The 16,768-nt window shown below is 47.3% G+C and overlaps 1 long non-coding RNA gene across 1 annotated transcript; it reads right to left on the bottom strand.

Annotated features, from left to right (window-relative positions):
- Positions 1-548: 548 nt before the first annotated feature.
- Positions 549-3,784, bottom strand: LOC116460158 (uncharacterized). The gene is made up of 2 exons (XR_009211344.1): positions 3,579-3,784; positions 549-3,070 (listed from the first exon to the last, which is right to left on the bottom strand). It is a non-coding gene; the product is annotated as an uncharacterized LOC116460158 (long non-coding RNA).
- Positions 3,785-16,768: the final 12,984 nt, after the last annotated feature.

Here is a 16,768-nt window from a genome sequence, read left to right as displayed (position 1 = left end):
ACAGGCTCAGGACCTGGGATTGCCAGATGCTGAGAGGAAATGAGATGGAAAGGATGAGGGAAGCAAGGGAAGAAGGAAGAGAGGGAGGGAGGGATGTGGGGAGGGAAGGAGGGAAGAAAGGAAGGGAGTGCTGCTGGAGACAAGCCACCCAGAGACAGTAGACACAGGTGACAGCAGATCCTCTCAGGGATGCTTTGTACAGACTGTCATGAATGAGCAATGTCACTGGAACTCCAACTTTTGCTCCCTTCCCAGCCCTCTGGGGGTCCCTATTAGGTGCAGTTTGAATTACAGGAAATTACTGGATGGTCTTAACCCTGGCGTCTGCCTGAGAGTGGGAGGCTGCAGTGCAGTGTGGCCTCACAGTTGTGTGGGAACCTTGGCCTTTCTGGTCCTTGGCCCTGCTGCGGCCTTTGGGATGGGGAGGCTGGGGGAGGCTGTGAGAGGCTGGTCAGGGTCTGTGCTGTGCCACCCTCATTTCCCATCCACCCCAGTATGTCCAGGGCTTCCTGCAGAGAGCTCTGGGCAACTCAAAAACAGGCAGCACATAACAACAAAGACTTTATTGGGCTTTAATCAAAATAAGTGGGGGCTTTGAGGCCAAGGAAGGGGTCCTTTTCCCCAAAAAGAGGCTTTCTTAGGCATTGTTGAATCTATGCTGGAAGTTCTGGTCCCACCTTGGAGCCTCCTGCAGTGAGTAGCGCCGTTTCCTGACTTTTTCTGACCACAAAATGCAAGTGCCAAGAATGGCAGATGAGGGATCCAGCCTCCTGGACTCTCATTTGCTTAGTTTTCTTCAGTCTTGTGTCCTGGAGCAGATTGTGGACCCTGGAAGCAGGGCCCCAGTGCCATCTGCTTGGGCCTCAGAACTCTGCCCCATTGGTGGTCTGATGGTGGCCACTTATCCTGCAGGATCCTGGCCATTTCTGCTTCCTTGAATGGATGAGGTTGGTGGCTGGTCCACGTGTTTCTTCTCCACCCTCACCAAGGTGGCCAGTGGTAGTTTGAGCTTGGTAACATCATCAGCTTGGCCTTGCCAGGCACACATAGGCCCCGGGTATGTACGCACTGCTCCAAGGGGGTTTTGCTCCACCTTAAGCCAAATACTAGTTCTGGCCAGGGCCACAGGGGGCTCCATCTCTTGTGTATCTTGGCTGCTGCTGGGGGCCCCAAGGCACCCTTGGTGCCCCTTCCCTTTCAGGGCTCAGGTTGAGTCTCGGCTAGGGCCCTCTGGGTCTGGGAATTGTGCGTTGAGAGGGAGGTTCTGCCCTACAGGTTGGGACCATGGATGCAGGGCATGCTGCTGGCTGGCCTGGGCTGTGGGGATGCCATGCCCACCCTTCCCTCCAGTGGCCTTCAAGTGTCCAGCTTCCCCATCAGTATTGACTTTCCATGTCTAAGGAGCTCTCTGGGGCTTTGGGGCAGCTTGCCAAGTGCTGCCCTGGCTCCTTCTGGGCCATGATGGTCACCGTCTGCCAAGGGTGATCAGATGTAGGCACCACATGCAGGAGAGTTGTCTCTGGCTCTACCTCTGGGCTATCAGGGGGTTGGGCAGTGTCTAGTATTGAGGGCTAGGCCAGTTCTATGGTCTTAGAGGTGTTCCGTATCAGGGCAGATACACAAGTGACAGGGGCCTAGCATCTCTGATCCAAGCTCTACTGTGAAAACCACAGGCCTCTGAGGTCCAGGTTCATGGAGAGCTTAGAGAGGGAGTTCCAGTGCAGGAATCACCAAGCACCCTGTGGTCTATCCTGAGCTGGGGATGGGCTGGCCACACTCTGAGTCCCCAGGGCCCCCAGAGAGCAGCCTGCTGTCCTGGGCTCTGTAGAAGCTCCCTTATGCCTCTGGGCTTTGGCCTTGGGTACAGCATAGCCAGGTGAGGGTGAGGGAGGATGAGGCTCCTGTTTCAGGAGGGCTACACCCATGGGCTGCTGGAGCTGGGCTGTGGGTCAGGGAGAACCAGCCCATCCCCTTGGGGAGGGTTCTCAATGCTGGGGGATGTCTGCAGAGGCCTGGGTGCTGGGGGTGTTTGCTCAGGTTTGGCTGAAAGGAAAGCAGATTTGGTCAGCTTCTCCACTGAGAACATCTTGCTTTTGCCAGGCTGGACTCCACAGACCTGGATCCCTGCAGTCCTCAGGGTCCCCGTGTGGTCCCCCTGGTCTAATGCTGAGGACACTCCTGCAGGCTGCTGCTCCCAGAGCAAGGTGTGTGTGCATCCTAGAGTGGGGAAGCTGTCAGGGAACCTCAAGTCACTCCAGGGACAGCCCCCAGGGTTCAGGCTGACTCAGGCTTCCTGCCTCACACTCTTGCCCCAGGGCTGCTTAGCCTGGGCTTTAGCCTTGATTCAGAGCTCAGATGGATGGGGCCTTAACTGTTACCTAGCCCCTTTGCCACCCAATATGGGGGCTTATCTCCACAGTGGGTGAGACACCTTCCACTCCTCTGGGGGATCTCCATGCCAGGGCTGGACTGTTCCCACACTCAGCTGAGCAATCAATCTGGCTCTGGGCCGGGGTTTCAGCTATGCCCTCTCCCCAAATCCTCTTAGGGTCTCTGACACTGATTTTAGGCCCTTGGAGGGGTGCTCAGGAGTGAAGGGCCCCTGCTGCTCTCCAGGGCTGCTGGTACTCACAGGTATGGTTGTGGGCTTGCACAGATGGATCTGACCCCTCCAGTGTCCTTCTGGGGCTTTCAGGAGTGAGAGCAGGAGGGTACAGGGGAGGGGCTTGGAAGAGTCTTGCTTACATCTCATTGTCTCTGAGGCATGTCCAGTAAACCCAAGGTCAGCTTTTGCCCTAGGCCCAGACAGCCTGTTTTCAGAAGCTTCTTAGAGGAGGAGAGAGAGGAGGGGCTGGAGGAAGGCCCAGGGAACAGGGCTGATGAGGTCTGGGCACTTCCCACTATTTAATGCCCCACAAGGAGATGCAGAAGGAAACTTGGTGCTGAAGCCCACCTGGGCGTGCAGGTCACAGTGCATGCTTCTGAGTTCCCCCATGGAGGCCTCAGGGTGCCTCATCACCACGTCCTCCTCCAGGGCCCAGGCCTAGGACAGTGTGTCCTGAAGGAACTCCTGCAGGCCAAACAGGAACAGCTTCAGGGGGTGTTCTAGGGACAGGGTGACTATCAGGCTGGGAGGGGGTCTGTGGGAGAGTCAGTTTCTGCACCTTGTTCCCACCCCAGGCACCTTCCACTGGGTAGCACTGGATCCTACTGTGGCTGCCCCAGGGGTCCAGATGTTCACAGAAAACCACAGCTGGAGGAAGGCCTGGGCAGGCAAGTGCTCAACACACTCTTGCCTTTCATCTGGGTTGTGTCAGGTGTGGGTTTGGTACCTGGGTCTACTCCCTGCCCAGCCCACCAGGCCTGGTCTGGCCCTACCTCCGGGCTGGAGCAGAGAGCCATGAGGACAGTGTGGATGCTGCCCTCAGGTCATCACACACCAGAAGCCAGGGATCTGTCCTGGGTATAGGATCCAGGGTCTGTCCTGCATGCTCCTTCTGGGCACCATTGGTGACCCAGGGACTTAATTCTGTGTGCTATGAAGGCCATGTATACCATAGTTGTCACCATGCACTCACCTTCCAGGAGGTAGACATCCCAGAGCCTCAGGATGAGCATGAAGGAAGTCTGTGGGAACAGCAGGTGTGGGAGGACCTGGCCTTTCCAGCTTGGGGGCTGGTGGCTTGAGCAGGGCCTCAGTCTGGACTTCCTGAGGCTCCCTCTGCTTGGGAAGAGACCCGCCCCATCTTCCGTAAGGCTGGGTCAGACAAGGTCCAGCAGCTCTTCATGGGGATGGACTCATCTCAGCAGAAATGTGCCTCCCAGAATAAGGGGCTTCCTGAGGGCTTGTGGCTTCTCTGGCTCCTCTGGCTCTTCCAAGATGGGTCCTGGCCCAGTCTGCCCAGAATTCCCTGGTGTCTGGTGTGTGATGCTCCCATCAGACAGGTCCTGGCTTGTGTGCCCTGCAGAGACCTGCCTGTGCCTCCTGTGGGGTGGGGGTGAGCTGGGTCCTCCTGGGGAAGCCAGACCCCTGGGCTGGGGGAAAGAAGGTACCTGGCCTGGGGTCTCCCTGTGCATCCTTAATCCCATCAATGAAGCACCATAGAAACCAGTTTAAGGTGGAAAGCTGGATGCACAACTCTTCCTTGTCCTGATAGAAGGAGTAGAAGTGTTCAGGGAACCCTGGGCTTCCGTGAAAACCTCTGTATTCCAGGCCCCACTGCAGACCCTTCCCCAAGAGGTAGAACAGTGGTGGCTGTGCCCCAACACCTCCCCATGGCATGGGCCCCCAGTGGCTGTACTTCCCTTAGCCCTGGCTCAGCCAGAGCTTGGCCTGGTCCCAGTGCCTCTGTCCCTTCCAGGTAAGGAAAAGGAGACCAAACTTTGAATCCACTGAAAACCAGATCAAGCCCTGGCTGGAAGTTGGCCTCTCACCAGCCCCAGGCTTCCCCTGTCCCCGCTAACCCCATGGGACGCAGGGCCTCTGGGGAAGAGCTGAGGGACTGTCCACTCACCATGTGCTTCATAAGCTCTCAGAACACTTTTAGCAAAACTTGCTCTTGATGGGCTTGGAGACTCTGGAAGTTAGAACATCTTGGGATGTAGACTCCTGAGAGGCTCCTGGGGCCCCAAGGAATCAGAGCCTACTCCTGAGATGTGGAGCCATCAGGCTGGGTAGTGGCAGTTGGGCAGTGGCAGTTGGGCAGCAGGGGTTGGGCAGTGGCAGTTGGGCAGTGGTCGTTACTTCCAGACCCCAAGGCCTTTCACTCTCCCATCCAGTGACCCCGTCATGTGGTCTCGGCCAGGAGAGGAGGAGTGGGGATGCCCCTGGGGCCTGGCTGGAGGCACTGCTTAGTGTCTTCCTGGGCCATGGTTCCAGAAGGGCAGGCCTGCCTTTGAAGCAGTGAGGACAGGTGGGAGCTGGTGGGGTGACCAGGGGTGCTGGAGGGTGCGTGGCCTTCTCCTGGATGTGGGGTCAGGGCAGGGGACACAGGACAGAGAGAAGTTGTCATCTGGGCTTGGTCTAGCCATGGGCAGGGAGGGTGGTTGGGAGGGTGGCCAGCTGGGAGGTGGAAGGACCAGCAGGGTTGTAAGAGTTCCCTGCATAAGGTCAGGGCCAGAAGGTTGTGGCACCAGGATGCAGAAGGTGGTCACAGGGCAGCTGTGATCCCGTTTGCTGATGGGGACAAGAGGCATCTGACTTGGGGTGTTGGGTCCCTGGCCAGTCACAGGCTCCTGTGGGACTCTCAGCAGGGGATATCCTGGAGGCTCAAAATGAGCAGGGGACAGAAGGTGCCTTGTCTGTAAGTCACAATTACCCAGCCAGTGTGGCCATCCCCTGTCCTGGCTGTGTGATGTCTCGTGGGTAGCTGTCCAATGTGGGCTAATGTCACATGGGAAGACTGTGTCACCTGAGAGGGCAGAGGTCACCTGGGAGAGTACCATGCTTGGCAAGCCTCTCATTGGCCAGCAGCTGGGCCAGCACCCAGAATGTCTCCTCATTCTGGAACATGAGCAGGATAGTGGCTCATGCCATGATATGGCTCATTTCCCTATAGTAGCCTACCTCTGGCAAAAGCCAGTCATCATGGAAAGACTTCACCAAGGCTGATGTCACCTTGGAGGGTTGAGGTCACCTGAGAGGGCTAATGTCACCTGAGCACACTACATCACCAAGAGGGCAGAGGTTACTTGGAAAGGCAGAAGTCCCCTGGCAGAGCTGAGGTCACCTGAGGAAACAGGTCACTTGGAAGGGAAGAGGTCACTTGGGAGAGGTAATATCCCCTAGGAGGACTAATGTCACCTGAAAGGGCAGAGATCATCTGGGAAAGCAGAGGTCCCCTGGAAGACCTGAATTCACCAGGGAGGGCAGAGATAACCAGGGAGGACTAATGTCACTTAGGAGGGCTGAGGTCACCTGAAAAGACTGAAGTCATCTGGAAAGGCAGAGGTCACCTGGGAGAGCTGAGGTAACCTAGGAAGGCACAGGTCACTTGAGAGGGGAGAACTAATGTCACCCACGAGGGCAGAAGTCACCTGAGAAGGCAGAGGTCACCGGGGAGGCCTGCCACAGGTCCCAGGGAATTTAGAGTGCAGCTTCCGTGCCCCTCTCCTGACACTGCGGTTCACTTGAGCCAGTCATGGACATCTCAGTTGACAAGGAGCTACGGAAGAGACTCCTGCTTCATCCAAACTCATGTGTGGCTAGAAAGGGCATAGGTTAGGGCCGTTAAGGCCACCCTGACCCGAACTGCAGAAGCTAAGCTGGGGAGGCCACTGTGCCAGGCTCAGGGCAACACACATGAACTGAATCCCTATGAAGCCTGGCTTGTGGGTGCTGACCACTGCACAGAGGGGCCTGGGATGGCTCACAGGCTGCTGGGCACAGGAAGACAGCTAGGTTCAGACCCTGTGTGGGCAGCCCACGGAGCCTGCTCAGCAGCTCTTCCTGCCAGGAATGGTCTGGAAAGTGGGGGCTGGAGAGTGGGAGCAGCCATCTCAGTAAATCCTTCCCTGTCTGCTGTGCTGTTCAGGGTTCGGGTGAGGGGGAATTTTGATCCCAAAGCCTGATTAAGAAGATGGCTTCTTCAGGATCCAAACTCACTTTATGACAAAAGAAATGCCCATTAGGTACTTCACCAACTTGTAAAATATTCTGAGCGGAACAATCTGCAACAATGCAAAGCTTGTTGGGTTTGAGGTGGGAAAGGAAAATAAAACTAAGGACTCCAATTCACTATGCCAAAAGGAAGAAATTAAGCCGAAAGCTGAGTCACGCAAAAAATTCTTTCCTTTTGTTCCTCAGCAGATAGCTACAGATAGAAGGTTAAATAGCTCCTCAGGTAGCTGGTCTTATGTTCACCTTATGTAAAGGGCCTATTACTGAGTGTGAGATGAATCCATAATTGACTGTTTTCCTGCCTGCTTGCTTTCTCTTGCAACATGTGGATAACCACATCCTCTTTCCCCTCCAGCCCACTTCTCACCTTTAAATATTGAAGCCCTCACAATCGTCTTGGAGAAAGGCACATATACCTGTTTCCTGCGTGCGTCCTTAACGTTGGCAAAATGAAAATTCTAAACTGATTGAGACCTATCTTACATACTTTTTCATTTACAAGTTGGCAGCCAATGGAAGAGACTCTGAGTGAAGGTGCCCCTGACCTTTGACAAATCTATTGGTGCTTGGTACCAGTATAAGCTATATTTTTATTTTATCTGTTTTAATTTTGAGACAGTGTCTCACTCTGTCACCCAGGTTGAAGTGCAGTGGCACGATCACTTCTCACTGTAGCCTCCACCTCCCGGGCTCAGGTGATCCTTCCACCTCAGCCTCCTGAGTAGCTGGGACTACAGGCTTATGCCACCACACCTGGCTAATTTTTGTAATTTTCATAGAGACAGGATTTTGCCTTGTTGCCCAGGCTGGTCTTGAACTCCTGGGCTCAAGCAATCCTCTGGGCTTGCAAGGCCTCCCAAAGTGCGGGGATTACAGGCATGAACCACCATGTCTGGCCTTGAGCTATCTTTATTGTTCAAACTGTTAGAGTAGGTAATTAATCAGACATGAACAGGGCAGGAGAGGGACCCTCGCCCAGGAATGTCAGGCAACCATCAGATGATGGTCAGGAGGTTGTTAAACTGCCTCTTGAAAATAATAATTGGTTGCAGCTGGTGCCAGGGAAGGGCAGCCTCGCAATAGAAACACCTCAAGTTGGTAATCAGCAGCTTCCCAATAAGATCTCAGGAGTTGGGCTAATGGGTTTAAGCATGTGCACTAACAGGCAAAATGGCAGAGTTGAACCAGTATATAACCTTTCTCCAGAGACACTCGGCTGGTAAGGGAAGAATGCCTTAAGTGAGCATGGGTACAATTTTGGTAAACACAATGTGTATGTTGCCCCTTCCAAGTGCTGGCAGGCCACTGTGCACGTGGACAGCCCACCCCAAGGGAAGAATCAAGGGAGAAGGGATGCAAACCCCACCCCCTGCCCCCCGAGAGGCTTACCAATGTATGAAACCCCAAGTCAAAGATCAAGCCATTAACTTGATCTCTCAAGTCACCCACTCGGCCCTCTTTCAAGTGGACTTTACTTCAGTTCCTGCTCTAAAGCTTTTTAATAAACTTTCACTCTTGGCTCTAAAACTTGCCTCAATCTTTCACTCTGCCTTACGCCCCTCAGTCGAATTCTTTCTTCTGAGAAGGCAAGCATTGAGATTGCTGCAAACCCGTATGGATTTGCTGCCAGTAACAAAACCAATAGGACAATTTGCTGAGGCCTAGGAGGTACCATCTCCAGAGAATCCCTGATTTCTCAAAATGCTGTTGAGATATAAGGTTTATTTTGCTGTTCAACTCCTTTTCTGGAGTTTTACTTACATCCAACAAAGATGAGTTTTTCTGAATCATGATAATGGAAAGCAGGCAACTCCTTTCTGGAGTTTCACCTTGCTTCAAACAGGGAAGATGAGTTTTGAGTTTTTTTCCTGCTTCTAGGATGATAGAGAGCAGTCTTCAACCTGGGCCTTATTCCTACATAAGTAGCTGAAATGGGGTTTGTCTTGGAAATTCTCCTTAATAACTAAAAGTTAAGATTAACTACCAGCTGGTCTTGATTTCTCCTTACCATTAGAGTGCTCAGTAATCTTATAAATTGTGCAATCATTTGTTTTGCTTTACTTTTTTTTGTTGTTTGTTTGGTTCTGTTTTTGTTGTTTTAGTCTTTTTTCCATTGGGTTTGACCACTCTAGTTGACTTGGTCAAACCTGAAGGAAAGTTCTAAATTATGGGGAACAAGACCTCTGAACTGGCTAAATTCCTGAAGCTGGAAAAAGAAAAAAAAAAAAAGAAAAATCAGCCATCGAAACAAGAAAGATTTCAATTACCTGAAGGGCTTTATTTACATAACAAAACAACCCTTTGCTAGCCAAGCCAAACTGAAAGAGCAATAGTGGTTGCCCCATGCTGTAGTTCAGTAGCTAAGATTCTGCCCTTTTGCCACCATGGCAGCCTGGGTTTGGTTCCTAAATAAAGTCTTTTCTGGTTTGATATTTGTGTTACATTTGAAATATTAGAAGTTTGTCTCACCTAAAACATGGTAATGTAACCAAAATGCAGGTTAGTTGCTTGTTGCTTGCAGAGTCCAATTAACAAAAGTGAAGTCTGGTATAAAGAAAGTAATTTATTTCCAAAACTAGCTTAGGGGAAGAAATGCAGGTGTCCTCCATATGGCTTCACTTTTAAAAAGCGGGGGAGGAAGTGAGCAAGGGTGGTGGGGGGGTCCATGCTAGCTCTTGTGCCTTATCTACTGGGCAATCAGCTTGTGACTGCCGACACCTTCATGGGCAGGCTGTTATCTCTTGAGACAACCCCCTAAAGAGTGAGAGTTCCACAGTGGGCATGATTGGTTTATAAATTGACTGTTAATTCTCAAGTTGACTTTCCAGTTTGAGCGTGTAGTTAGATGAACTTGCACTGTAGGGAGAGTCCGGTAATGGGGAGGTAAAAGGCTATATTTGCATTCCTAAAAGTGTAAGTAGGAAGTGGGGAACTGAAGGAACAAGAAAAGGAGAGGAAAAAAAATAATTGATGTCTCAGGAAAATGGGTGTACTCGGTTACAGCAATGAGATTTTAAAGGACTTTTAAAGCTCAGTGGTTAAAAGTCAGCTTGATTAAATGCTAATACCATACATAAGGTGTCAAAATTTGACATGAGGGTTATAAAATTATAAATGTAACTCGAAAGATAATTATCCTTGTGTAATTTTTTTGATAAATAAGTCATTTATCCTGAGTTATTAGCAAAAAACTCATTTGTTTAACCTTAAGTTTCTTACTTAAGTAAATACCTGAAATTCACAGGCTATATAAATGATTAACAGGAAAATACCTTTAAATGATGATTATCACAGTTTTCATAAGTAATCTAAGTAAACTATTAAAAATAAGTTAATTAGGTAAATGTAATGGAAGAAATGCTTGTAAATAAACATAATATAATTTAGAATCTAAAGTTATATTACATAACAGGCGTTTATTAAATGTCTGGGTCATTCACAATTAAAAAAATTATAGAAAAACATTTTGCTAAGAATATGTTCTTATTTAAAGGAAAATAATTTTTGTTGAATTCAAAGGTTATTTAAAGGTTATGAAACAAGATAAAAGGAACCACAAAATAAGAGAGATATAAAGAAAGTTAAAAATATACAGAGATATTTTTGGTAAGAAAGGTTAAAAGGAAAATTTTATATGAGAAAAAAATCTTGCATGGTAAATGTTTGTTCTAAAATAAAATGGCTGGGTGCAAATGGCTCATGCATGTAATCCTAGCACTTTGTAAGGCTGAGGTGAGCAGATTGCTTGAGCCTGGGAGTTCCAGACCAGCCTGGGCAACATGGTAAAACCCTGTATATACAAAAAACACAGAAAATTAACTGAGCATGCTGGTGCACATCTATAGTCCCAGCTACCTGGGAGGTTGAAATGGGAGGATTGCTTGAGCCTGGGTGGGTCAAGGCTGCAGTGAGCTGTGATCATGCCACTACACCCCAGCCTGGGTGACAGAGAGAGAGAGAGAGACCTTGTCTCAAGGAAACAACAGCAGCAACAACAACAGCAACAACAAAGAAATCTTAAAAAAAAAGAAAAAGAAGATAAAATGATTGATTATTTAGGAAAGAAGGATGTTTAGGATAAAACAGGAAGTCTAGGCACGTCATAAGTGGCTTGTGTAAGTCATAGTAAGGCTTGTAAAAAGAGACTTTATGAGAAAAGAATTTATTTGATCAAATTGGCTATAATTAAAAGGAAATTAGTGTTTCTAGAGATTGTGCTTTTGCACTTAGTGTATATTAAAAATACTCTAATCCACTCAAGAATGGGCTAGAAGAACAAAATTTTCTTAAGATATTAATTTACTCTTAACAAATTACAAGACATTTTAATTTTTTTACCCCAGATTTCAACTTTTATTGAATCTCACTGTTTGCACCTTTCTCTCCCCTTCATAAGTCCTGAGATAATAGCTCTCTCCAACTTTCTTGTCAGCTTCTATAATTTTTTTTCCTCAGGTTCTAACTGCTACTGTGACGTGATGCTAAAAGTGTTTTATCTTAAAGGTCTAAAGGAAATATTTTCTTCCAATATAACATTCTGTGCTCTTGGTTTGAAGTTGTTCTATGAAACTGAAAATTTTCACTTATGACGCAAGACACACCCTTCCTATATCTAAGTAATTCAAGTATCATTTTCATTAGTTTTGACTTGAAGGCTAGGGAAAAGCAATCGTTGCAGAAGGTCTTTTATTTATTTTTTGCCTTTTGGTAACTGGCCTAACAAACAGATTTTATATTTTATTGAAACAATTCGTATGTCACTAAGTTTTTTATTTGCCTAGGAAAACTGAGATTTAAAAAATTAAAGTTATTAACATCCATATAATGTTCTGTATTGCTTTTAAAGTCCTTGTTCTGTTGAGTTATAGGGCTTTGACTCCCGCATCTAAAAAGGACACCAAGTCCTGCTAAATCTTAAACACTGAAAGCTTCTAAAACCTTGTCTTCAGAACCGAGAGAAGATGATAATCAAAAGAAACTGCACTCATGAAACACAGGATCCTGTTGAAAAGACCTTCCTTTCTCTGTTGAATTGCTGCTGTTCCTTTGTCAATAATTAGCCATAATTGTGTGGGTTTATTCCCAAGCTTCCCAATGTCTTCCATAGATCTATGTGTCTATCACTTCTCCAATATCACCTTGTCTCGGTGAGCTTTTTTGGAACAGCACTTCGGAAGGGTAACCTGCAAGTGGGGTGAGGGGCTCTATGATGGGACATACCTGGCCAAGTGGGCAAGGAAGGGCTTTATGGTCAAACATTCCTGGGATGCAGTAACGGCTTTCCCCTGTATTGCGGGACATCAAATATTCTCTTCATTTCTTTCAACTTGAATGTTCTCACCTGTAAAATGAAAAATAACTATTCTACCTTATTTGGAAGAGAAGATCAAGAACCTGCATGACATTGAGCAGGTGTCTACGGAGCACCTAGTATCATGTGATACACTTGGAAGATACCCTGGTGAACATGCTGGACACAGCTCCTGCTTCTGTAGGGCTTGCATGTTAGCGAGGGAGACAGACACATAACCAGACAACTGTAATTATGGGCGAACATTTCTGCCCTCAGAAACATATGATGTGCAAGTGGGTCAACACAACCCAATCGTGGAGTGAGAGAAGGTTCTGGGGCAGTGGCTTCAAAGTGAAAGAGTACAGGGTAAGAAAGGGACAGCACAGGAGAAAAACAGGGCATGGGGAAAGAAGGACTATACGTAGGCAGACAGCATGGGAGAGGGCAGAGGATGAAGAGAGTAGGACAGCATGGCGGGGCATAGAAGAGCACTGAACAATGGTGAGAAATGGGATCTACCAGAGAATAAGGGAAGGGGTTTGCATGTTCCAGTGAGGTGTTGTGCTTCATGTCATTCATTTTGTTTTATTCTATTTAATTTTATTGCTATTATTCCACATAAAATTCACCATTTTAAGTTACACAATTTAATTTTAAATGTATTCACAAGATTTGGAACTATCATTGCTATCTAATTCCAGATCACTTATATCACCCTTAAAAGAAAGTTTATACTCATTAGCCGTCAGTTCCTATTCTCCCCTCCTGCAGGCCCTGGCAACCATTAATCTGTGTTTAGTCTCTGTGGATTCACCTATTCTAGACTCTTTATGTAAATGGAATTGTATAATATGTGGTCTTCTGTGCCTGGCTTCTTTCACTGAACATGCTGTTGTCACATTTCATCCACATGATAGCCAATGTTGGTGTTTCATTCCTTTTTATGGCTGAAGGACATTGCATTGTGTGGATGTATCAGTTTCCTAGGACTGCTGCAACAAAGTACCACAAACTGGGCGGCTTCAAACAACAGAAACTTACTGTTTCATAACTCTGGAGGTTAGCAGTCTAAAGTGTCAGCTGGCAACCCTCCCTCTGAAACCTGTAGGGGAATCCTACCTTGCCTCTTCCTAACTTCTGGTGGTTTGCCAGCAATCGCTGGCTTGCAGGAGCATCACTCCAATCTCTCCTCTTTTCACCACGATTGCCTTCTCTTTGTATGTTCGTGTCTTCACACGCTGTCTTTTCATAAAGACACACGCCATATTGGATTAGGGCCTGCTCTACTCTAGTATAACTTTGTCTTAACTAATGACATCTGCAATGCTGCTATTTCCAAAAAAGGGCACATTCTGAGGTTTGGGGAATAGAGCTTCAATGTATCTTTCTTGGGAGGACACTATTCAACCCATAACAGTGGACACACATTTTCTTTATGCTAGGCTTTCTTATAAAAGTAATGGGATGCCAGTTAAATTAACAGTCCTTAGTGCTTCCTGTTTTTTGAGTCAAGCGCTTTGCATGTGTTATGAAGTTTACAATTGCTCTACAGGGTGGAAGATGGAAGCTATTATTTATAAGAAAAAAAAATTAAGGAAAGAATGCTCAGAGGGTGAACCAAGGTCACACTCTTGATCCATAATAGAGATAGGAAGACTTTCCAAGGTTTTCCAAAAGTTCTACACCTGGTAAGTGGCAGAGTCCAAATAGAAACTCAGGTTTTCTGCTTCCAAATCCCATGATCTTTGCAATATTGCAAGTCTGGCTTCTGCTGTGAAAGGCTGCTGTTATAGAATACGTCTTCCAGATCACAGAAGCTTTCATGACCCTTCAACTGTCTCATGCAAGCAATGGTGAGATGCTGGAGATGCTAATTGAGCGGGGACATCAAGGGCACCCTCAGGGCTGAGTCAGCTGCCGTCCACATGACAGAACTAAAAGGAAAGAATTCATGGGAAACACCTTCATTAGGCCTTTTCACTAAGGGAAAAGAACTTTCAGAGTTTGAGTGATGGGAAGAGTGGGGACCTTAAACAAGATGGTGAAGGCAAAAGAAATTTTTAGAGGAGAATGGTGGGTTCCATTTGGCCCTGGTGAGTTTGAAGGGTGTATTAGTTTGCTAGAGCTGCAATAGCAAAGTATCACAGACTGGGAAGCTTCAACAAGAAATATTTATTTTCTCATAGTCCTGGAGGCCAAAATTCTGAGATTTAAGGTGTCCTCAGTGTTGATTTCTTCTGTGGCCTCTCTTGTTGGCTTGTAGATAACCGTATTCTCCCTGTGTCTTCACACGGTTGTCCCTCTGTGCGTGTCTGTGTCCTAATATCCTCTTAGGGCCCACCCTAATGATCTCATTTTAATTCTATAAAGACTCTATTTCCAAAGAAAGTCACATTCTGAGATACTGGGGTTTAGAACTTCAATATACATATTTTGAGAGGACACAACCCAACTCACAACAAAGACCTTGCTGTGCAGTAAAGCAGAGATATTTTTTAGGTTCTTAGCAGTCAGAGTTGACAGTTGAGGAAAGACCAAGGTTGAACATGTCATTTTTTGTTTTGTTTTGTTTTCTGAGATGGAGTCACGCTGTGTCACCCAGGCTGGAGTACAGTGATGTGATCTTGGCTCACTGCAGCCTCCACCTCATGGGTTCAAGCAATTCTCCTGCCTCAGCCTCCTGAGTAGCTGGGACTACAGGTGTGCACCACCACACTAGGCTAAGTTTTTTGTATTTTTAGTAGAGATGGGGTTTCACCATGTTGGTCAGGCTGGTATCAAACTCCTGACCTCAAGTGATTCACCTGCCTCAGCCTTCTAAACTGCTGAGATTACAGGTGTGAGCCACCACATCTGGCAAATATGTCATTTTTAGGAGGCAGAAATTGAAGACATGTGATATGGTTTGGCTGTGTCCCACCCAAATCTCATCTTGAATTGTAGTTCCCATAATCCCCACGTGTCGTGGGAAGGACCTGGTGGGAAGTAATTGAACCATGGGGGAGGTTACCTCCATGCTGTTCTTGTGATAGTGAATTGTTATCAGATCTGATGGTTTTTTAAAGGGGGCTTCCCCCTGCCCCCCTTCACTATGCACTTCTCCTTGCTGACACCATGTAAAGAAGGAGGTGTTTGCTTCCCCTTCTGCTGGCATTGTAAGTTTTCTGGGGCCACTCCAGCCCTGCAGACCTGGGAGTCAATTAAACCTCTTTCCTTTATAAATTACCCAGTCTCAGGCTGTCTTATAGCAGCGTGAGAAAGGACTAATACAACATGTGATAGCTGATTGATCCCAGAAACAAAGTCTAGAGAAATTGGGTGAGGATGCCAGTCTTGTGTGTTTTTGGTCTTTGACAAGGTAAAATAAAATTTCTTAAGACGTTTTCCTACTTTTGCTGTAAAAGCTTGATTTGTGAAATAGTGTTTGGAGAGTTGTAGTATAAATATCAATGCAGAGTGAATTAAAAAACAGAAGAAATGGATAAACTAGATTTACAATCATTAAGTAAATCAAAATTGGTAGTTAAAAAAATTTAGCGTGACCAGGCCCAGATGATTTAACAGGCAAATTGAACAATTGAAAAATAGGCAGCAGGTGGATTTTTCTGGATTTACAGAGTGTATCCACCCCAGCATATCCACTTCTCTGAGCCTTCTTACCTCTGTCTTTCGTGGGGAGTTGTCACTTTTTCCATACTTACAGGAGCTTACCTCGAATCTGATTTGAACTATCTTCTGGAATCCCTGTTAGGATGTTAAATCCTGTATCCTGTGAGGATCCTCCTGCATTGATGTTAAACCTCTCTCATCTAACCTTAGGTTCTACTTGGAAGTGGAGACCCTTTAGTATCTAGCCCCATGGATATCTCAGGACTTCTGCCCAAATATGTGGCTATATTCTGTGGCTCTTTCCCTATTAAGTCATAAGGTCCCTGGCTGAGGTAGGCTGTGGTGAACCTCATCATCGGCCTGGCCACCAGGAAACAAGGTGTGAGCTGATCAGGGGGTTTGAGGACACTACAGTCTTGTGGGAGAGCAGTCTCTGCCTTCTCTCCAAGCAAGGGGACAGTGCTTTCCCTTCCTAGGGAGGGCTGGGCCTCTGCATACTCAGATTGTGCAGGGGCATCAGGGGATTCAGATGAAGAGAGAAATGGGCAGAGGGGAACAAGAAAGGGGCACACAGAGAGAAGCTGGGATGAGTCACGGGAGCACAGAAAGAGGGGCAGAGACACGGCTGGTTGCCAGCAAGGTCTCAGGACCAATAGGAAGACTGTTGTTGGAAGGAGGAAGATTTCCCCAGTATTTTGTGTGGGAGCTCCAGTTGGAAGCTGGAAGCTCTGCTCTTTTGCATCTTAGCGTGAAGACAGGGACCATGGGTTCATCTCTCCCAGGCAGCTCTTCATTTTGTTGTTTTATTTTCTTTTTTGATTCTTATTCAGAAATTTTCTACATTTCCTAAAATCTTAATTTTTATCTCATTGTTGGTGTCCAGTAAATTAAGAGAAATGTGACAAAATGACATGGAATCCAAATACGTCATCAAAGAGATATTTTATTTGTAAACAAGTTACTCTCTAAGGTCTTAAAATCTGCCCCAAGAGTTCTCTCTGCACGTGAACAGGCGGAATAATTGTGATATAATGGAAGAGCCCAGCAGGTGGGTTCTGTGAGATCATTCAGCTGACTCCAGCAGACAATGTGCTCTCTCTCTCTGCCCCCACGCTAAGGGTACACTCCTTGTTCATCTCCAGGACAGTGTCAGCAAATGCTGCCTGGGGCATGCTGGTGATCACTGTGTCACTTTGGGTCAGGAAACACACATTCTGGAGAGGACAAAGCAAGTGAACAGGCCTTGT

This window comes from Hylobates moloch, unplaced genomic scaffold, assembly GCF_009828535.3.
Source record: "Hylobates moloch isolate HMO894 unplaced genomic scaffold, HMol_V3 SCAFFOLD_20, whole genome shotgun sequence".
In the NCBI taxonomy this organism is placed as follows: Eukaryota; Metazoa; Chordata; class Mammalia; order Primates; family Hylobatidae; genus Hylobates; species Hylobates moloch.
This window is presented reverse-complemented; position numbering and strand designations above follow the sequence as displayed.